General features: G+C 52.8%; 1 protein-coding gene across 6 annotated transcripts in view; it reads right to left on the reverse strand.

Annotated features, from left to right (window-relative positions):
* Nucleotides 1–23,517, reverse strand: part of LOC140421015 (calmegin-like) — an 80,826-nt gene that overhangs the window by 44,271 nt on the left and 13,038 nt on the right. Inside the window, exon 1 of one of the 6 annotated variants that reach the window (XM_072505294.1) lies at nucleotides 2,561–2,664. The exons of 1 other annotated variant lie outside the window; for it this stretch is intronic. The gene's annotated coding sequence lies outside the window, so the exon portion shown is untranslated. Of the gene's footprint in view, nucleotides 1–2,560; nucleotides 2,713–23,517 lie in introns of those variants that run through there. 4 more of the 6 variants (XM_072505297.1, XM_072505291.1, XM_072505290.1 and 1 more) reach the window with 4 other exon arrangements.

Genomic DNA, 23,517 nt, shown 5'->3' on the forward strand with positions numbered 1-23,517 from the left:
GGGTTGGCTGGGCAGTCCGGGGTGGGGGTGGGCTGGGCAGTCCCAGGGTGGGGGTTGGCTGGGCAGTCCGGGGTGGGGGTTGGCTGGGCAGTCCGGGGTGGGGGTGAGCTGGGCAGTCCCTGGGTGGGGGTTGGCTGGGCAGTCCGGGGTGGGGGTGAGCTGGGCATTCCGGGGGGGGGGGGCTGGGCAGTCCCAGGGTGGGGGTTGGCTGGGCAGTCCCGGGGGGGGGGGTGGGCTGGGCAGTCCGGGGTGGGGGTGGGCTGGGCAGTCCCAGGGTGGGGGTTGGCTGGGCAGTCCGGGGTGGGGGTTGGCTGGGCAGTCCGGGGTGGGGGTGAGCTGGGCAGTCCCGGGGTGGGGGTTGGCTGGGCAGTCCGGGGTGGGGGTGAGCTGGGCATTCCGGGGGGGGGGGGGGGCTGGGCAGTCCGGGGTGGGGGTGGGCTGGGCAGTCCGGGGTGGGGGTGGGCTGGGCAGTCCCGGGATCGGGGTGAGCTGGGCAGTCCGGGGTGGGGGTGGGCTGGGCAGTCCGGGGTGGGGGTGGGCTGGGCAGTCCGGGGTGGGGGTGGGCTGGGCAGTCCGGGGTGGGGTTGAGCTGGGCAGTCCCGGGGTGGGGGTGGGCAGTCCTGGGGTGGGGGTGGGCAGTCCCGGGGTGGGGGTGAGCAGGGCAGTCCCGGGGTGGGGGTGAGCTTGGCAGTCCGGGGTGGGGGTGGGCTGGGCAGTCCGGGGTGGGGGTGGGCTGGGCAGTCCCGGGGTGGGGGTTGGCTGGGCAGTCCCAGGGTGGGGGTTGGCTGGGCAGTCCCGGGGGGGGGGGGCAGTCCCGGGGGGGGGGGGGGGGGGTGGGCTGGGCAGTCCGGGGTGGGGGTGGGCTGGGCAGTCCCAGGGTGGGGGTTGGCTGGGCAGTCCGGGGTGGGGGTTGGCTGGGCAGTCCGGGGTGGGGGTGAGCTGGGCAGTCCCGGGGTGGGGGTTGGCTGGGCAGTCCGGGGTGGGGGTGAGCTGGGCATTCCCGGGGGGGGGGGGGGGGGGCTGGGCACTCCGGGGTGGGGGTGGGCTGGGCAGTCCGGGGTGGGGGTGGGCTGGGCAGTCCGGGGTGGGGGTGGGCTGGGCAGTCCGGGGTGGGGGTGGGCTGGGCAGTCCCGGGATCGGGGTGGGCTGGGCAGTCCGGGGTGGGGGTGGGCAGTCCCGGGGTGGGGGTGGGCAGTCCCGGGGTGGGGGTGGGCAGGGCAGTCCCGCGGTGGGGGTGAGCTTGGCAGTCCGGGGTGGGGGTGGGCTGGGCAGTCCCGGGGTGGGGGTGGGCTGGGCAGTCCCGGGGTGGGGGTGGGCTGGGCAGTCCCGGGGTGGGGGTGGGCTGGGCAGTCCCGGGGTGGGGGTGGGCTGGGCAGTCCCGGGGTGGGGGTGGGCAGTCCCGGGGTGGGGGTGAGCAGGGCAGTCCCGGGGTGGGGGTGGGCTGGGCAGTCCCGGGGTGGGGGTGGGCTGGGCAGTCCCGGGGTGGGGGTGGGCAGTCCCGGGGTGGGGGTGAGCAGGGCAGTCCCGGGGTGGGGGTGGGCTGGGCAGTCCGGGGTGGGGGTGGGCTGGGCAGTCCCGGGGTGGGGGTGGGCTGGGCAGTCCCGGGGTGGGGGTGGGCAGTCCCGGGGTGGGGGTGAGCAGGGCAGTCCCGGGGTGGGGGTGGGCTGGGCAGTCCGGGGTGGGGGTGGGCTGGGCAGTCCGGGGTGGGGGTGAGCTGGGCAGTCCGGGGTGGGGGTGAGCTGGGCAGTCCCGGGGTGGGGGTGGGCAGTCCCGGGGTGGGGGTGAGCAGGGCAGTCCCGGGGTGGGGGTGGGCTGGGCAGTCCGGGGTGGGGGTGGGCTGGGCAGTCCCGGGGTGGGGGTGGGCAGTCCCGGGGTGGGGGTGGGCTGGGCAGTCCCGGGGTGGGGGTGGGCTGGGCAGTCCCGGGGTGGGGGTGGGCAGTCCCGGGGTGGGGGTGAGCAGGGCAGTCCCGGGGTGGGGGTGGGCTGGGCAGTCCGGGGTGGGGGTGGGCTGGGCAGTCCGGGGTGGGGGTGAGCTGGGCAGTCCGGGGTGGGGGTGAGCTGGGCAGTCCCGGGGTGGGGGTGGGCAGTCCCGGGGTGGGGGTGAGCAGGGCAGTCCCGGGGTGGGGGTGGGCTGGGCAGTCCGGGGTGGGGGTGGGCTGGGCAGTCCGGGGTGGGGGTGGGCAGCCCCTGCTGCATTTCCGCGGTGCCAGGCGGCTCTGAAGAGGCGGCCACATCGCCAACAACATTAATACTGACGTTGAGAAGTTTGTTTTGTTTTTCTGACTGATTTGGTGGCTGTGCCTCTCTCTTTACAACTGTTCCCCCCTCCTGATTACCTCAGAAAAGGCACCACAACTGTTTTATAGACCGCACGCTGTCGGGTTTGGAAGTATCGGGCGACTGTGAGTGTGGCTCTGACCAGCCAGTGGGAAAGGCTCAGGGGCGGCATCGCTCTACCCCCCACACCGACACTATTGTGCTTCAGCGGCAGGGACCTCATCCCAGCGCCGCTTCATTCAGGATCAGGAGCTCACTGGGCAATGAGCAGGAATCTACTCACGTTTCCTCTGACTTCCCCACCTGCTCTTTCCTCCTGGCGATCTTTACAATCCTGCTGCACCCAACACAACTGCTCGACCTTTGCCCCGGTAACCAGGGAAACCTTCACCTGCCGGAACCATGGCAACAGGGGGGAACTTTCACCTGGCCGAACCATGGCAACCAGGGAGAACTTTCACCTGGCCGAACCATGGCAACCAGGGAGAACTTTCACCTGGCCGAACCATGGCAACCAGGGAGAACTTTCACCTGGCCGAACCATGGCAACCATGGGGAACCTTCACCTCTGGTCGAACCATGGCAACCAGGGGGAACCTTCACCTCTGGGAATCATGGCAACCAGGGGGGAGCTTTCACCGGTGGAACCATGGCAACCAGGGGGAACCTTCACCTCTGGGAATCATGGCAACCAGGGGGGAGCTTTCACCGGTGGAACCATGGCAACCAGGGGGAACCTTCACCTCTGGGAATCATGGCAACCAGGGGGGAGCTTTCACCGGTGGAACCATGGCAACCAGGGGGAACCTTCACCTCTGGGAATCATGGCAACCAGGGGGGAGCTTTCACCGGTGGAACCATGGCAACCAGGGGGAACGTTCACCTGGTGGAACCATGACAACCAGCCAAGAGTGGAGCATGCAGAAAGCCTCACCCTCATTCATTTGAAATTATTGGGTTTAGAAATGTTACACATTGTAAACATTACCACCATAAAATAAAATTCTGTTCCACTAATTTAGAATTTAAATGCATTTGTCATTTTCTGGTAACCGATTACATTTCACTTCTCATCTCCTACAGACTGCATCCTCCACACACATCTCGGAGTGATCAGCATCTGGTCACTCATTCACTCCCTACTGGGAGTATCATATTAGAGCTAACCGCCCTTTGAGATGCTTTTGTGATACCATAAAACATCAGAGACATCCTTCAAATAACTCCTCTGCTCCTGGGTGGTACAAAAGCTTTGACTCATTTGCAGCTGTTATTTTCTTCCCCAGGCTGGGAACGGGTCTACCACAGACATTAAGTGAGGTCTTTCCATGACTTCATTCCATCCCGTCTTTCCAATCCCACCCAGCTTTCTATCCTGTCCTACATCCTTCGGTCCTCCAACTCTGCTTTTTATGCCTATGCATTCATGGCAGAGACTTCAGCTGTTTTTGGCCCTGTTCTCTGGAACACCATCGTTGCACTTTTAAAAATCTCCACAAAGCTCATAATTTTCATTATTCATCCCTCTTAACTCTAGTTCAGTGTCTCAGTGTTTTTCCTTCACATCACTTACATATACCTTTTTATTCTTTCTTCTACATAAGGTGCATTAGGATATATTCTATGTCAAAGGCACCTTATAAATACAATTTTGTTCTGGAACATGGTTACCTTTCTCTCGGACCACTCTAAAGAAGCACAACATACCAAATGACAGCCGAAGTCAATTTAATGATGGTCGGAATATTATAACTATTGCAATCAAACATACAATCAACTCCAGGTTTGTTGTATAGAGCAGAGAATCCTTTCCAAGGAAATAGTAGCATACAGATCACATCAGATGCATCAAAATCAGCAATAGTGAATTGGGAACACCAGTCAGAATTTAGGATCCATTGTCCTAAATTGCCATTGGTTCTGATGTTATAACAGATCTTCTGAAGGACCAGTTCCAGCCAATGCTTCTGAGTAGTAAACTCCCTTCCCCCCATTTCAAGTTGCGAAGCAATGGGAGGCAGTGGCTTATGATATAATTCTGCACCCTGATTATACAGTGATTGAGGATCAACGAAGTCACTCATGGTGACACGGTGGTGCAGTGGTTAGCACTGCTGCCTCACAGCACCAAGGTACCAGGTTCGATCCCGGCCCAGGGTCATTGTCCATCTAGAGCATGCAGATTCTTCCCCTGTCTGCGCGGGTCTCACCCCCACAACCCAAAAGATGTGCAGGTGAGGTGGATTGGCCATGCTAAATTGCCCCTTAATTGGAATACAAATTGGAAACTGAAAAAAAGAAAAAAAATATCAACAAAGTCACTCTGTTTACATTGAGGTTAAGAATAGAGTTCCTTACATCGGGAATGAAGATTGCCAGACTGTTTATGTGAAGTAAAGATTGATTGAATGCAAATAACCTCTTTACAGTGATTGATGAATAAATCTTAATCAGAATACTGAGATCTGTACATATCTGTAACCTGGGTTATTTAGGAATTAATGCTGCAGTTTTCATGGCCCGTTCATCACAGGTGCAAATCCCGCATGGCCACTAAATCTCACAAGGCCAAAAATAGGGGATTTGCACTAGCAATATCTTCACTCACATTCTCCCTGGGCCCTCCCTCTGATGTAATCAGATTCACATCCAGGAAGGACGGGAACCTAATTTAAATGTTAGGAAAGAGTTAATGTTCCCTAGTACTTAAGTTAGAATTGGGGTTTTAATTGTGTAATAGATTGCGCTTTTAAAATAGAATTTACAGTGCAGAAGAAGGCCATTCGGCCCATCGAGGCTGCACTGGCACTTGGAAAGAGCACCAGACTTCAGCCCATGACTCCACCCTATCCCTGTAACCCAGTAACCCCACCTAACCTTTTGGACACAAAGGGGCAATTTAGCTGGCCAAGCCACCTAACCTGCACATCTTTGGGCTGAAGTCTGGTGCCAGCTGCTTACCTTGTCCCGTGGCCTTCGATGCCCCTGACGTGTGTCCTCTGGGAGCTCTAAGGCCAGAGGGCCCTGGCTCACTTGTCAGCAGCACATGTGCAGCCATGCTGCCCTGTCCCTTGTCCTGGCTGCGAGACGCAGCCTCATCAGAGAGGCGGAACTCGGGGGAGCTGATGGCCACCATCCCTACTCCATGGGACGGGACCGGATTGGCACTCAGCACCCCTTCCTCCTGCTCGGTGCCCTAGTGCCCTGGGGTTCACCTTGGGATGGAGGGGTAACTGGTTTGAGCCCCCGTTGCCCCTGCCCCGTTGCCCCTGCATCATCTGGCTCTGCGAACCCCGAAGGTTCTTCAGATCTGTACCATCATGCCCTCGGCGATGCTCCTCAGTGACTGGAACATGCTCTACAGCGCCTTCGCAATGTTCACCTGCGACTGGGACAAGCTCTGCAATGCCTCGGCCATTCTCATCTGAGAGCGGGACATGTCCCGCAGAACCTCATCAAGGTCAGCCTGGTACTGGGTGACAACCCCCAGTGAGGCGGACATTGTCGAGACCCTCAGCCATGGCCGTCACCCACTGCATGACGCCTTGGACACCTTCACTCATGGTGCCGACGTCGTGCACCAGGCTCTCTACTGCGGTCGCCATCCTTGAAGTGTTGGCCTCGGTGCCACGCATTGCCGCCAACCATTACTGCGCCGTAGTCTCTGGGACTCCACCAAGTAGCTATGGATCTGCTGGAGTGACACTGTTATCTCCCTCTGAACATCCTGACCGCTCCCTAACGTCCCCATCAGCACTGGGTAACCCTGTTCTACAGGCTCAGCATTAGGCTGGGACCCAGCTGGGACCTGGGATCCAGCAGATCTCCAACTGCTGTCTTGCCTGGGAGTTCCTGCCTCCACCTGATATCCATCAGCAGCTGTGTGGTGCTCACCAGGCTGGGCCCCAGAAACCTGACCACTAACATTTCCCACCGAGGTGTGTGTGTCTGCGCTGGTGGAGGGTGGGGATGACAGCTGTGCTGTGACTATTATGGTGTCGTCCTCGGAGCTCTCCCCGAGGTGTTCTCCTGGGTGGCTAGAGAGGGGCCACCTGGGATGGGCCAGTGCTGGAGGACCTGTGGGAGAATGGACATGTGGTCAGTGGGAGGGATGGGTCAGTCAGTAAGGCAATAAAAACCCACGTTCCACAGGTCCTCCTGGTTGAGCCCGGTGGTTCCCCACCTCTGCGGCGTCCGCCAGCCTCCACGTTGGTGACCGCTCTGTTCTCGGCCACCCCATCACCTCCAGAGCATGCTCCTCGAAGGTGGTGAGGATTCCTAATTCTGGCACGCCATCACCTGCCTGGGCCGTTTCCCGACTGTAGTGGGAGAGCTTTTCCTGAGGAGCCACAGAGATGGCATCATTAGCCACACGCGTGGTTCACAGTGGGGGGGGAGGAAGGGTTGGGGAGAGTTGAAAGGGAGGGGGTTGAGGAAGGATTGGCGGGTTGAAGGTGGAGGGGGTTAGATGCTCTCGTGGCAGGGGTGGGGTTGAAGGTCTCGAGGTTGGGTGGGGTGGTGGAGTGGGGGGCTATGGTGTCTACTCACTTGTGCTGTCCGGTTTAGGTCATTGAACTTTTTCCTGCACTGGAGGCCAGTCCTGGTCACACTCACGGCACGCACAGCCGCCACCTCGTCCCAGGCAGCACTGGCTGCCTTGTGGCTGCCCCTCCGGGACCCTCGGGAGAACAGGGCATCACTCCTGGCCTCCACTGCGTCTCGCAGCCTCCACAGGTCAGCTTCCACGAATCTTGGGGCTGGTCACCTTGGCGCCATAGTTGCGAGCTGGCTGGGGATGGCGGAGAAAGTGCAGCTTAAGTTCTGCTCGACCTTGTTAGCAGGGGGTTGGTGAGCGCAATCCCGGCAATCAGCTGCCGAGCCTTCATTTACGGCGAAGAGCCCGTGAGGCCTCATCAAGTGGACCAATTAACGTTGAATAGCATTGCCAGCCTCGCTAGGCTGAGCGCCGGGAAGCTCGTGGCAATGCCCGCTTGCTACCACACTTTGAAACCTTTCAGTAGAACCGCGGCCAGTGGTGCTGGAGGAAAGATCAGCATAAACCACCAACGAAAGGAAATCAGGCAGCCTCTTCAGCTACCCTGCAACACTACGTGTCTCCAAACCAACTGTTTAAACCGCCAAAGCCAGCTCTACCGGAATCACCCAACTTAATGGCTGCAACGTATCACCAGTCCATGCTCATGGACAAGTCAAAAACTGATTTGTATATATTTTTTGAACTAAATTCTTAACCTGTGCTTGATGCCTTTTTAGTATTTTTCTTGGGTTTAAATAATTAATAAACGTACTCTTTCTTTAACTCAAAAACTGGTTAAATTGGCTCTTTCTAAAAAATAAATACATTTGGATTTGGAAAAGGTATTCATGGGGGGGTGAGTTTTCTTTCAAATGGACCTTGTTGTGACCAAAGTTGGGGGTGGTTGAATGAAGAAGGGGATCCAGCTCATTTCTCCTCACCAGGGAGCGTAACAAAATTGAGGCCCCGTTTGGGAAGTTAACAGAGGGGCCCTCACCCGGTGATCGGTTGTAACAATGGGACATTGTCTTATTTGAGTGGAAGACTGCAATTCAACTAGTGGGTCGGTACGTGGCAGGGCAGTTGCACCAATTCTTCTCTATCAGCCAGAATGGACGTACCAGGTAAAGTGAAAGGAGTGTTTTAAAACTGAATATTGAAGAAACCTCTACAGAAAATTTGCCATGATAATCATTCCTAGAAAAGCAACCTTGGTGTCATTTCTGTCTCTGCGATGAGTTCCTGCTGTAACTAAGAGCACCTATTTTCACTCCGTAACAGGCCGGTTTAGCTCAGAGGGCTAGACTGCTGGTTTGTAACGCAGAACAAGGCCAGCAGCGCGGGTTCAATTCCCTGAACAGGCGCCGGAATGCGGCAACTAGGGGTTTTTCACAGTAACTTCATACTTGTGACAATAAAAGACTTGTTGTTGTTGTTGTTGTTGTTGTTTCCGACTCATTTAAGAAAGGCTATACTTGCATTGGAGGTGGTCCAGCAGAGGTTCATTAAATTGGTACCTGGGATGAGGGGGTTGTTCCATGATGAGAGTCTGAGTGAATTAAGCTTGTCTAATTTGGAATTAAAGAATGAGGGGCATCTCATTGAAACTTCCAGAATTCCGAAGGGGCTTGATAGGGTCGATGCTGAGAGATTGTTTTCAATTGCTCAGTGATTGGACACAGTCTCAGGGTAAGGAGTCAATCGTTGAGGACTGAGATGCAAAGGAATTGCTTCACTCAAAGGGTTGTGATTCTTTGGATTTCTCGCATCAACGTCAATAACTCCTTTTCCATTGGGGTTCATGCTGATTCTGATTCAGGTGACAAAATTCTTTTCATGAAATTTAATTTGCCTTCAGTAAGTATGACCCGATTCATCTTGACATTCCAATTAGCTGGGAGTTGCTGCCGTGGTCTATGCTCATTATTGCCCTCATGTGGGTAGTGAGTGTATAGCAGTTTGATTTGCTGAAATCCATGAGTTGCATGGATGATTAACATTTTGAACATTGAAAGTCCTCACAAAATTCCTCTGAGAATTTGACCCCACAGCACAAGCAACCTGGGCTTAGCTTTAATTTGGCACTCTTATTTCAGAAAAGTGGCCACAGTGACCTTTACATCCCAACCACTTGTCATGTCTTTCTGTAAAAGGACAAAAAAAACATTCAATACGAACAAAGGCCACAGCACCAGCAGCTCCACATGGACTGGCTCAGCATTAGATCAAACACAACTTCTTCTAGGACCAGGAAGGACATGTTTTGCAATGTTTCTGTTTTTTTTCATCATCAGGTTGGCCGGCATCTGTGGAGAGGGCAAATACTTCAAAACCAGAGCAAAGACCATAAGACCATAAGACATAGGAGCGGAAGTAAGGCCATTCAGCTCATCGAGTCCACTCCGCCATTCCATCATGGCTGATTTCAACTCCATTTACCCGCTCTCTCTCCATAGCCCTTAATTCCTCGAGAAATCAAGAATTTATCAACTTCTGTCTTAAAGACACTCAACGTCCCGGCCTCCACCACCCTCTGTGGCAATGAATTCCACAGACCCACCACTCTCTGGCTGAAGAAATTTCTCCTCATCTCTGTTCTAAAGTGACTCACTTTTATTCTAAGGCTGTGCCCCCGGGTCCTAGTCTCCCCTGCTAATGGAAACAACTTCCCTACGTCCACCCTATCTAAGCCATTCATTATCTTGTGAGTTTCTATTAGATCTCCCCTCAACCTCCTAAACTCCAATGAATATAATCGCAGGATCCTCAGACGTTCATCGTATGTTAGGCCTACCATTCCTGGGATCATCCGTGTGAATCTCCGCTGGACCCGCTCCAGTGCCAGTATGTCCTTCCTGAGGTGTGGGGCCCAAAATTGCTCACAGTATTCTAAATGGGGCCTAACTAGTGCTTTATAAAGCTTCAGATGTACATCCCTGCTTTTATATTCCAAGCCTCTTGAGATAAATGACAACATTGCATTTGCTTTCTTTATTACGGACTCAACCTGCAAGTTTACCTTTAGAGAATCCTGGACTAGGACTCCCAAGTCCCTTTGCACTTCAGCATTATGAATTTTGTCACTGTTTAGAAAATAGTCCATGCCTCTATTCTTTTTTCCAAAGTGCAAGCCCACGTTGAATTTCATCAGCCATTTCTTGGACCACTCTCCTAAACTGTCTAAATCTTTCTGCAGCCTCCTCACCTCCTGAATACTACCTGCCCCTCCACCTATCTTTGTATCATCGGCAAACTTAGCCAGCATGCCCCCAGTCCCTTCATATAGATCGTTAATATATAAAGAGAACAGCTGTGGCCCCAACACTGAACCCTGCGGGACACCACTCGTCACCGGTTGCCATTCCGAAAAAGAACCTTTTATCCCAACTCTCTGCCCTCTGCCTGACAGCCAATCGTCAATCCATGTTAGTACCTAGCCTCGAATACCATGGGCCCTTATTTTACTCAGCAGTCTCCCGGGAGGCATCTTATCAAAGGCATTTTGGAAGTCAAGATAGATAACATCCATTGGCTCTCCTTGGTCTAACCTATTTGTTATCTCTTCAAAGAACTCTAACAGGTTTGTCAGGCACGACCTCCCCTTACTAAATCCATGCTGACTTGTCCTAATCCGAACCTGCACTTCCAAGAATTTAGAAATCTCATCCTTAACAATGGATTCTAGAATCTTGCCAACAACCGAGGTTAGGCTAATTGGCCTAACATTTTCCATCTTTTGTCTTGTTCCTTTCTTGAACAGGGGGGTTACAACAGTGATTTTCCAATCCTCTGGGACTTCCCCTGACTCCAGTGACTTTTGAAAGATCATAACTAACGCCTCCACTATTTCTTCAGCGATCTCCGTTAGAACTCTAGGATGTAGCCCATCTGGGCCCGGAGATTTATTAGTTTTTAGACCTCTTAGTTTCTCTAGCACTTTCTCCTTTGTGATGGCTACCATATTCAACTCTGCCCCCTGACTCTCCTGAATTGTTGGGATATTACTCATGTCTTCTACTGTGAAGACTGACGCAAAGTACTTATTTAGTTCCTCAGCTATTTCCTTGTCTCCCATCACTAGATTACCAGCGTCATTTTGGAGCAGCCCAATGTCTACTTTTTCCTCCCGTTTGTTTTTAATGTATTTAAAGAAACTTTTACTATCATTCCTAATGTTACTGGCTAGCCTACCTTCATATTTGATCCTCTTCTTCCTTATTTCTCTCTTTGTTATCCTCTGTTTGTTTTTGTAGCCTTCCCAATCTTCTGACTTCCCACTACTCTTTGCCACATTATAGGCTTTCTCTTTTGCTTTGATGCATTCCCTGACTTCCTTTGTCAGCCATGGCTGCCTAATCCCCCCTCTGATAACCTTTCTTTTCTTTGGGATGAACCTCTGTTCTGTGTCCTCAATTACTCCCAGAAACCCCTGCCATTGCTTTTCTACTGTCTTTCCCACTAGGCTCTGCTCCCAGTCGATTTTCGTCAGTTCTTCCCTCGTGCCCCTGTAGTTACCTTTATTTAACTGGAACACCTTTACATCTGATTCTACCTTCTTTCTTTCAAATTGCAGACTGAATTCTACCATATTATGATCACTGCCTCCTAAGTGTTCCCTTACTTTAAGATCTTTTATCAAGTCTGGCTCATTACATAACACTAAGTCCAGAATGGCCTGTTCCCTCGTGGGTGTGGTGTTGGGTGTTCTAACACACAGAAGAGCCAACACAGTTGCATATGGTACAACGCTTGTTTATTTAAACTCACTATTTACAACTTGGTCTTTGCACTCTGCACGTGGGGGGCTCCCTGCTTGTGGTGTTTCAACAGCTCTTTCATGCTTCCTTCTCCCCAGACCTACTGACCTCCAGGTGTCGTGCTCGTGCTTTTTATGTGGTTGGTGTTCTTGTCTGTGATTGGTTGTGGTGTTGTGTACTCTGATTTGCCTGTTAGTGTGTCCATCATGATGTGTGTGTTTGAATATCATGACATCCCCCCTTTTTACAAAGATATGTGCCTACGTGGTAATAAATATGATCGTGACGTGAGTGCATCTAAGAGTGTGTGTGTGTCGTGTGCAGCATGTGTCTATGACGGAACTATGTACATGGGGCGATGTCGAGTGCGTCACATGAATCCAGTTGTACCATAACATAACAGAAATGCGAACGAGAGAAGAAGAAAAAAAATTTTGAACAGTTGTCCAGTCAGACGACATCTGGAACGATAAACAACAACAGGTTATCATGTAAAATTGTCCAACTTATTAAACATATGAACTGTATTATAAGTCCATTCTAATGGGTTTGCGACGAATTCGGGTTGACCGCCTTAAGGGTGGATCAAGAACCACCGGCTGCTGTGCAGGCATGGCCATGGGTGGCGATGGAAAGGGCGTGATGTGCGGCAGCTCCACAAAGTCATCCTCGGAAGCCTGTTGAGGATCTGGCGTGTTGTGTGGCTGTGAACGTGGAAGTCGGCGAAGGGCGCGCCGATTGCGGCGACGCACGGAACCATCCGGCATGCGAACCAGGAACGAGCGGGGAGCCACTTGTCGGAGGACTTCGGCCGGTGCTGACCAGCCACCATACGGTTGATGGACGCGTACTTTGTCTCCGGAGGACAGGGGGGGCAGGTCCGTCGCTCGTGTGTCGTACCGACCTTTCTGGCGATCACGCTGCAGTTGCATGTCCCGAAGAACCGCCTCATGGTCTGTTGTCGGTGCCAGGACGGAAGGTACCGTCGTCCTGAGGGAGCGACCCATTAGTAGCTGCGCTGGCGAGAGGCCCGTGGATAACGGGGCCGATCGATAGGCCAGCAAGGCAAGGTTAAAGTCCGATCCGGCATCAGCCGCCTTGCACAGGAGCCGCTTTGCGATGTGGACACCCTTTTCAGCCTTCCCGTTCGATTGTGGATGCAGAGGGCTGGATGTCACATGAGTGAAACCATATGCTGCGGCAAAGGACGACCATTCACGGCTGGCAAAACAAGGTCCATTGTCTGACATGACAGTCCTTGGAATGCCATGGCGAGCAAACGTTTCCTTGCAGGCCCCAATGACTGCGGACGACGTCAGATCATGGAGAGGCATGACTTCCGGGTAGTTTGAGAAGTAGTCTATAATAACAATGTAATCTCTGCCGAGCGCGTGAAATAGGTCAACACCCACCTTCGCCCAGGGGGACGTCACCATCTCGTGTGGTAGAAGTGTTTCCGGAGGTTGCGCCGGCTGAAACCTCTGACAGGTTGTGCAGTTGAGCACCATGTTGGCTATGTCTTCATTAATACCCGGCCAATATACCGCCGCCCGGGCCCTTCGTCTGCATTTTTCGACACCCAAGTGGCCTTCGTGTAGTTGACGAAGAATCATCTGGCGCACACTGTGTGGAATGACGATCCTATGCGATTTCATAAGGACCCCGTCTATATTGGTGAGATCATCTCGCACATTATAAAACTGGGGGCACTGCCCTTTTAGCCACCCTTCCGTCATGTGGCGCATCACTCGCTGCAGCAGAGGGTCAGTCGCCGTCTCTGCGCGTATGTGGGCCAGACAAGGATCATCAGCTGGCATATTTGCTGCTGTCAGAGTCACGTGTGCCTCAATTTGACGCACGAACCCCTCCGCATCTGGTGGTGTGCTCACTGCTCGGGAAAGAGTGTCCGCCACTATGAGTTCCTTCCCCGGAGTGTAGATCAGTTCAAAATCGTACCTCCTGAGTTTGAGTAAGATGCGCTGGAGGCGAGGAGTCATGTCGTTCAGGTCTTTGTTAATGATGTTGACCAGGGGGCGGTGGTCAGTTTCGACCGTGAATCGTGGCAGGCCATACACATAGTCGTGGAACTTGTCCAGTCCAGTTAACAAACCCAGGCATTCTTTTTCGATTTGCGCGTAGCGCTGTTCGGTAGGGGTCATGGCTCGTGAGGCATACGCAACCGGGGCCCATGATGACGTGCTGTCTTTTTGCAGGAGTACCGCTCCAATACCAGATTGGCTGGCGTCTGTTGAGATCTTTGTAGGGCGAGTCGCGTCAAAGAAGGCCAGCACTGGTGCCGTGACCAGTTTGTGCTTGAGCTCCTCCCATTCCTGCTGATGCGACTGGTGCCAGTTGAATTCCGTCGATTTTTTTACGAGATGGCGCATGTTTGTTGTATGAGAAGCCAGGTTGGGAATGAACTTCCCAAGGAAGTTGACCATGCCCAGGAATCTTAAGACAGCCTTCTTGTCAGCCGGTCGTGGCATGGCTGTGATGGCGCTAACCTTGTCTGCATCGGGACGGACCCCGGACCTTGAGATGTGGTCCCCGAGGAATTTCAGCTCCGTCTGGCCGAAAGCACACTTCGCACGGTTGAGACGCAGGCCATTTTGCCGTATGCGGGTGAAGACACGTCGAAGACGATGCATGTGTTCCTGCGGAGTGGTGGACCAAATGATGATATCGTCCACATATACACGTACCCCTTCGATGCCTTCCATCATCTGCTCCATAATGCGGTGGAATACTTCAGATGCCGAAATGATGCCGAATGGCATCCGGTTGTAGCAGAATCTGCCAAAAGGGGTGTTGAATGTGCATAGTCTTCGGCTGGCCGGGTCCAGTTGGATCTGCCAGAATCCTTTGGACGCATCCAATTTAGTGAATATGTTGGCTCGCGCCATCTCGCTGGTGAGGTCTTCTCGTTTCGGGATGGGATAGTGTTCCCGCATGATGTTGTTGTTCAGATCTTTTGGATCTATACATATACGGAGCTCGCCAGAGGGCTTCTTTACACAGACCATGGAGCTGACCCATGGCGTGGGCTCCGTGACCTTGGATAGGACCCCTTGGTCCTGAAGAATCTGCAGTTGTGCCTTGAGGCGGTCTTTGAGAGGCGCAGGAACCCTGCGAGGTGCGTGAACGACAGGGATGGCGTCCGGTCTGAGTCGAATCTTGTACGTGTGTGGCAATGTCCCCATGCCTTCAAAAACCTCCTGGTTGTGAGCGAGGAGGGAATGGAGATTCGCGTGGAACTCAGCATCCGGGAAGTCGGATATCTCATCTGGAGAGAGAGACATGATGCGCTGTACCAGGTGAAGGACCTTACACGCTTGTGCGCCCAGTAACGAGTCCTTTGATGAGCCCACAACTTCGAAGGGGAGTGTGGCCGTGTACCTCTTGTGAGTCACCTGTAGCTGGCAAGATCCTACGGACGGGATAACGTTCCCGTTATAGTCAACCATCTTAAGCCGGGATGGTGTGATGAGTGGTTTGACCTTCATGGCCTGGACTGCAGAGTAAGCAATCAGGTTGGCGGATGCGCCGGTGTCCAGACGGAAGGCGACGCGCGATCGGTTGACCGTCAGGGTGGCACACCACTCATCGTCTGGATTGATGGCATTGACCTTGTTGACATCAATGACGGCAACTCTGAAGTCATCCTGGTCATCTGCATCACTTAACTGGAAGTCTTGATGCGTGGGCTGGACGGTCCTGACTCGTGTGCGAGGTTGTCGAGGATGCGCCGGATCCATGGGTTGAGCCGCACGACAGCGGGCTGCGTAGTGGCCTATCATGGCACATCTGTTGCACTGTTGGTATTTTGCAGGACATTGCCCTTTTAAGTGTAGACCTCCACACTTGCTGCACGTCATGACGTCACGGCGTTCGTTGCGCCACTGCGCATGCGCAGTGCGATCTTGCGGTGGGCGCGCCTGCGCAGTGCGTCCCTCGTTGTGGCCGTTATTCTTGGCGCGCACCTGCGCGGGAGACCGCGAAAAGCGCGGGAAGCGGCCGCTGTCGTCCGGGCCGTGGGGCGGGAAGAAATCGACGGCCTGGATGCGTTCAACGTCGTGGGCGGCCTGGCTTGCCGATTCGACGGCTGGGGACCCCCTCCGTGCCAACTCGGACGCCTGAAATCGGGCAAAACGGCAGGCAGCATTCTCATGGAGGACACAGGCTTCCACAGCAGACGCTAAGGTGAGGCTCTTTATTTTAAGAAGCTGCTGGCGTAGGCCACTGGAGGCAACGCCAAAAACAATCTGGTCCCTGATCATGGACTCTGTGGTGGTGCCGTAACCGCAGGACTGCGCCAGAATCCGGAGGTGCGTCAAAAAGGGTTGAAAAAGCTCCTCCTTACCTTGCAGGCGTTGCTGAAAGATGTATCTTTCGAAAGTTTCGTTTACTTCAGTTTGAAAGTGCTGGTCCATTTTGAGGATGACCGTGTCATATTTGGCCTGGTTTTCGCCTTCCTCGAACACCAGTGAATTAAAGACATCATTTGGGTGGGGGCCTGCGTAGAAGAGGAGCATTGCAATCTTCGAATCATCCGAGACATTCTGTTTTTCGGTGGCACGGATGTACAGGTCAAATCGCTGCCTGTAGAGCTTCCAGTTGGTGCCTAGGTTCCCCGTGACTTGCATCGGCTGCGGTTTGCCGGTGTGGTCCATGTCCAGAATGGCAGGTTGGTAGGCAGGTATCGATCCACTCCTGTACCATGTGGTGTTGGGTGTTCTAACACACAGAAGAGCCAACACAGTTGCATATGGTACAACGCTTGTTTATTTAAACTCACTATTTACAACTTGGTCTTTGCACTCTGCACGTGGGGGGCTCCCTGCTTGTGGTGTTTCAACAGCTCTTTCATGCTTCCTTCTCCCCAGACCTACTGACCTCCAGGTGTCGTGCTCGTGCTTTTTATGTGGTTGGTGTTCTTGTCTGTGATTGGTTGTGGTGTTGTGTACTCTGATTTGCCTGTTAGTGTGTCCATCATGATGTGTGTGTTTGAATATCATGACAGTGGGCTCCATCACAAGCTATTCCAAAAAGCCCTCCTGTAAACATTCAATGAATTCCCTTTCTTTGGGTCCACTGGCAACATTATTTACCCAGTCCACCTGCATATTGAAGTCCCCCATGATCACTGTGACCGTGCCTTTCTGACATGCCCTTTCTATTTCGTGGTGCATTTTGCGCCCCTGGTCCTGACCACTGTTAGGAGGCCTGTACATAACTCCCATTATGTTTTTTTTGCTGTTGTGGTTCCTCAACTCTACCCACACAGACTCCACATCATCTGACCCTATGTCGTTTGGTGCTATTGATTTAATTTAATTCCTAATTAACAAGGCAACCCCGCCCCCTCTGCCCACCTCGCTGTCTTTTCGATAGGTTGTGAATCCCTGGATGTTTAAATGCCAGTCCTGAACCCCCTGCAACCACGTCTCTGTGATGCCTACCACATCATACCTGCCAGTCACAATCTGGGCCACAAACTCATCTACCTTGTTCCGTACACTGCGCGCATTTAAATATAGCACCTTTAATTCTCTATTGACCGTCCCTTTTTGTTTTCTTAGTGTGGTGGACCTTGGTTTACTGAGCCTTTCCATACACTGTATCATATTTTGTGAGATGGGGACTATCGTAACCTCATCTGAGTTCTGTCTTTTTGTGTTTTTTTGTATTCCTAAGCAGCTACGCTTCCCACTGATTACTTCACCTCTTGGTTCCCTGACGTTCCCTTCCCCCCCAATCTCTAGTTTAGTGTCCTATTGACCACCCTATTTACTCTTTTCGCCAGAACACTAGTCCCAGCTCGGTTCAGGTGGAGACCATCCCAACGGTATAGGTCCCCCCTGTCCCAGAACTGATGCCAGTGTCCCACGAAAGGGAACCCCTCTTTCCCACACCACTCTTTCAGCCACGTGTTAACTTCCCTTATTCTTGCCTCCCTATGCCAATTTGCAGGTGCCTCGGGCAGTAATCCGGAGATGAATGAAATGAATGAATGAAATTGATGAATGAATGAGATTATGACCCTTGAGGACCTGTTTTTTAATTTGAATCCTAGCTCTTTATAATCTCTAAACAGGTCCTCTATCCTAGACTTGCCTATGTTGTTGGTACCGACATAAACCACAACAACTGGATCCTCCCCCTCCATCTCCAGTATCCTTTCAAGCCGGTCAGACATGTCCCGCACCCTAGCACCGGGCAGGCAACATACCATGCGGGACTCTTTATCCTGCTCACAAAGGATACTATCTATCCCCCTGATAATAGAATCCACTACAACGACAACTTGCCTATTTACTCCCTCCCCTTGAATGGCCTGCTGAACCATGGTGCCTTGGTCAGCTGACTCATCCTTCCTACAGCCCTGTTCGCCATCCACACAGGGAGCAAGTGCCTTGTACCTGTTGGACAGGGTCAAGGGCTGAGGCTCCTGAGTTCCTGACTGCTGGTTCCCTTTACCTGCCTGACTTGCAGTCACACCCTGCTGTCCCTGGCCACTGGCAGGATTTAAACTACTTACTCTGACAGGTGTGACTGCCTCCTGAAACAGTGTCCAGGTAAGTCTCCCCCTCCCGGATTTGCCTCAGTGTTTGAAGCTCAGACTCCAGCTCATCAACTCTGAGCCGGAGCTCTTCGAGCAGCCAACACTTACTGCAGATGTGGTCGCTGCAGCTCGCAATGGGATCTGCCAGCTCCCACATCAGGGGGAGGGGAGGGACAGACATAGATGATCAGTGAAGTATTTCAGTGAAAAAAAAGAGGTGGGTAAATCCCAGAGATGACAAGAAGAGGTATGAATATTTTTTTTAATGTTAATGTTCATCAACATAAAGTCAGATCATGTGAGGAGCAGAGGTGAGGATAGAAACAGAAACTAGAAAAGACAGTGGGGATGTGAAACAGGATCCAATAACATGAAATGAAAAATGAAAATCGCTTATTGTCACAAGTAGGCTTCAAATGAAGTTACTCTGAAAAACCCCTAGTTGCCACATTCTGGCGCCTGTTCGGGGAGGCTGGTACATAGCAGCCTGCGAGGTGAAAAAGAATGGTACAAGACACCTGTCACCCACCAGCCATGTCTCATCCCAAGCACTAACTCACTCCTTTCTCTCCCTCAGCACCCTGCTCCCCCTCCACAGAACCAAACACACAGAAAAGCCAACACCGCCAACGTCCTGCCCAAACTACAGTCTGTGGCGGGATGGTCTGTGAACGCCCCCCCCCTCCCCCATCCACTCCACTCCACTGCCAACTGAGGCTCTTAAGTGGGTAATTAATGCCCTTGGTCAAAGATGCTCAGTGCTGAGAGTCAGCCCCAACCCATCCTCCCAAAACCTCCCTCCACCTCCCCAACTCATTTTGGGTCCCAACTACAGCCGAGCTGGAAACCAGCTCACAAGTCACAGGTGGGAGGAGGAGACGAGGGGGGTGGCATTGTCATTCGACGAGTGAACTAGACCCCAGGGCAATGCTCTGGGGTCCCAGGTTCAAATCCCACCATGAAATTTGAATTCATTAAAAATCTACAATTAATCTCCTAATGATGACCATGAAACCATTGCCGATTGTCGTAAAAACCCATCTGGTTCACTAATGTCCTTCTGGGAAGGAAATCTGCCATCCTTACCCAGTCTGGCCTACATGTGACTTCAGACCCCCACAGCGATGCGGTTGACTCTTAACGGCCCCACTCAAAATGGCCTAGAAAGCCACTCAGTTCAAGGACAATTAGGGATGGGCAACCAATGCGGTCCCAGCCAGTGAGGCCGATGTACCAAGACCAATTTTTAAAAAAGTCTTGTTTTCTTTTGCCCTCATGCCTCCTCCCCAGCAACTGATTTCAGTTTGTAGATCACTGGCTCATGGTTCTATCGTTAAAAAAACAATTCTCTCCATTTACACCTCACTGAGTTCATTCCAAATCCTTCAATCTGCTGATTGTTCAATTTCTTTCTGAAAGGAAAGTTCCTGAAGGCTGAGCAAACAGATTCTGCAGCACCCAGTACCACAGGTGGCCTCTGACCACCAATCGCTGATCAAGCTTCAAATGACCGAAACGCTGGCACTGGACAATGGCGAGCAGTCAGAAGGCGAGTGGGAGAGTGGTCCAGGATGTATCTGAGATGGCTCTCCTTCTCAGACATTGTTTCCGGATCCTACCCCTGCCCTCTCCAGTTCTGAGCGCGATTTCTCTCTGTCTCCACGCAGTGTTGAATTCTTGCCAACAAACTGCTGAAAATTGCCAGCACATATCTAGGTGAAGGGTAATGCTGCGATGCCAGGAATGGTTTGGTCTCCTTCATTTGCACAATGTCGACGATTCTTAAAATTGAGCTGGAGCCCTGTTCCTTGGTGGTTTTAGTTGGGGTGTCAGACTCGCTGGAGCTGCAGGGGGGTGGGGTGCGATTTTCTGGTCTTCACCTTGCTGATTGTCCGGAGGCGAGAGCTGATGGGAGATGTCATGATATGCAGACACACACATAATGATACACAGACAAGCAACTAATGGACACAGCGAACAGGACACGACCAATAAGCAGGCAGGACACTCAGGGGTGGGATCTGACTATAAAAGACACAAGGCACTCACACTCCGCCTCTGGTTCAGTCCGACAGAGTAACCACACTTAAGTTAGCAGAGAGTCGAACTCATAGAGAACTGTGCTCCTGGTTCAATAAACCTGATTGAATTAACTTCAAGGTCTGGAGTGTCTTTTTGATCTAAGCTGCACCCAGTTGCAGCCAGTGTTAGACCAGTTTACCTAACACAACATGATACCAGGAGACTACTAATTTAAGGTGGCTTACCTCAGTCCATTCCATGACGACCAGCAAATGTATCCCGGCACCATGGAGAAGATTCAGGCTCCTCACCAGCTCAGGACCTCCGGCAATCTCAGATCCAACTGGCGGATATTCAAGCAAAAGTTTCTGCTGTACATCGAAGCTTCAGACCTCGAGGGTGCATCTGATGCAAGAAAGATCGCGCTTCCCCTCTCAACAGTGGGGGATCAAGCCATCGAACTCTTCAACTCGTTTAACTTCACCGAAGGCCAGGACAAGACAAAGTTTCAGACCATCCTGGACAAGTTTGACAGTCACTGTGAAGTGGACACCAATGAAATCTTCGAGCGCTACATATTCAAACAATGTCTTCAAGGTAAAGATGAATCTTTCAACTCCTTCTTAACTAACCTCTGCCTTCTAGCGCTGTCCTGCAACTTTGGTGATATTGCTGACTCCATGATCAGAGACCAAATCATGTTTGGAGTTCACTCTGATCCTCTGAGAGAGCAGCTCTTAAAAGTCAAGCATATGACCCGGCCAGTCGCGATTGAAACATGTACAGTGCATGAGCACGCAAAAAAACGGTATTCCCAATACAAATCGGCTGAAAATGAGAAACTTGCCTCCCATGAGGCAGAGAGTGTGCAGGCCATCTCTCGGATGCAGTGCCTCAGCATTGAAGACAGCGGCCATCTGGTGCGCTTTTCCCGGAGCCCCACGCATGCGCGATGGGAAAGGGATAACGAAGCGGCCGACACTCACTGCGCAGGTGCAGACGTCTGCCGACCACACTGCGCATGTGCGACGACGTACACCGCGTCACGGCGCCGACGTCATGACTTGCCCGAACTGCGGCAAAGCCCACTTAAAGGGACACTGCCCTGCAAGAGGCAGGCGATGTTTAAACTGCGGGAAGCCTGGACACTATGCACCCTTGTGCAGGTCTGCACCACCAGTAGGCCAGCGCTCCCAATTCCGACAACGGCGCATTCAGAATGTGCAACGACGATTACAGGATTCTGATCCTGGCAGTACAACAGATCCAGAAGATGAGTGCCTGGAGTCCGCCTACCGAGTGGGCATCATTACTACACGTGAACATGCCACACCTAACTCATCTCGCATTCAGTCCATCCTCGCTGTGGATTCGGAGGACGAATGGCGTGCGGTGATGCAGGTCAACCGCTGCTCCATCAAGTTCAAGCTGGACACAGGTGCTTCTGCCAGCCTCCTCTCACAGGCAGACTTCAAACGCATCAAGACCCCCCCAAGGTCCTTCCAGCAGCCTGCCAGCTCCTGGACTATAACGGTAATGCCATCATGGCACTGGGGTCCTGCCATCTACTCATCTCCAACTGGAGCACCCATGCACGGCTAAGGTTTGAAATTGTCAAGCCGGACAGGGCATCCCTACTGGGCGCGCATGCCTGCAAAAAGCTAAACCTGGTGCAGCGGGTTTATTCAACGACACCCTCCAACGTGGATCATCAAGCTGGCATTGACGACATCCTCGCTCAGTATCCAAATGTGTTTGACGGGATGGGCACTTTGCCATATCGGTACAAGATTCTACTGCGACCTGATGCCAAGCCAGTGGTCCATGCACCACGCCGGGTCCCGGCTCCGCTGAAGGAGCGCCTGAAGGAACAGTTCAAGGAGCTGCAGCAGCAGGGGATCATTTCCAGGGTAACCAAACCGACTGACTGGGTCAGCTCGAAGGTGGTGGTTAAAAAACCCTCTGGAGACCTGCGCATCTGCATTGATCCCAAGGATCTCAACCAGAATATAATGCGTGAACACTACCCCATCCCGAAGTGGGAGGAACTCACTAATGAGATGGCACATGCAAGGTTTTTCACGAAGTTAGAAGCGTTACATGGATTCTGGCAAATCCAGCTGGATGAGTCCAGCAGAAGGCTCTGCACCTTCAACACACCGTTTGGCAAATACTGCTATAATCGCATGCCATTTGGCATCGTCTCGGCATCGGAAATCTTCCATCGCATCATGGAGCAGATGATGGAAGGCATTTGTGATGAATGATAACTGTACCTTTAATGTCATGATCCCTTTAAGACCGGGTTTGGAACCCTGGGGGACTTCGCCTCCGGCTCCGCCCCTTCAGGGAGTCATATATAAGGTAATGGTCAGTGGGCAGTGTGCAGTGAGCACACTCGGCAGCTGTCTGGTTCTCTGCTAATTAAAGCCTTTGTATTACCAATCATCTCTCTCGAGTTGTAATTGAGGGTATCTCAGCATCAAAGGGGTTCGTGTGTACGTGGACGACGTCATCACATGGTCCACGACCCCTGAGCAGCATGTTTCCCGTCTCCAGCAGGTATTCCGCCGTGTCCACGCTAATGGCCTGAAGCTGAAGAGGGCCAAATGTTGCTTTGGCATGTTGATACTCAAGTTTCTAGGAGACTAGATCTCTCAGCAGGGCGTGAGCTCCGACACAGACAAGGTCAAGGCCATCGCAGCCATGAAGGTCCCGGAAGACAAGAAGTCGGTATGGCGCTTCCTGGGCATGGCCAATTTTCTGAGCAAGTTCATCCCAAACATGGCCTCACACACCACGGCCCTACGAAACCTAGTGATGAAATCCACTGCCTTCGAGTGGAAGGCGGCCCATCAGGCAGAGTGGTTGGAGCTGAAAGCAAAGCTCACCACTGCACCCGTATTGGCATTTTCCGACCCAGACAGGGAAACCAAAATCTCTACAGATGTGAGCCAGGATGGCATTGGTGCGGTCCTGCTGCAGTGCGATGACACCTCATCCTGGGCACTGGGTGTTGCCTACGCATCAAGGGCAATGACGCCCACCCAACAAAGGTATGCACAAATCGAGAAGGAATGCCTGGGCCTTCTCACTGGCATTCTCAAGTTTAATGACTATGTCTATGGCCTGCCGACATTCACAGTCGAGACGGATCACAGGCCCCTGGTCCACATTATCCACAAGGACCTTAATGACATGACGCCTCGGTTGCAGCGCATCCTCCTCAAACTCAGAAGGTACAACTTTGACTTGGTCTACACGCCTGGCAAGGAGCTCATCATTGGCGATACACTGTCCCGCTCCATCACCGTGCCTAGTGAACCACTGAACGTCATCCGGCAAATTGAGTCACAGGTTGA

Source organism: Scyliorhinus torazame, chromosome 5 (assembly GCF_047496885.1).
Source record: "Scyliorhinus torazame isolate Kashiwa2021f chromosome 5, sScyTor2.1, whole genome shotgun sequence".
NCBI lineage: Eukaryota > Metazoa > Chordata > Chondrichthyes > Carcharhiniformes > Scyliorhinidae > Scyliorhinus > Scyliorhinus torazame.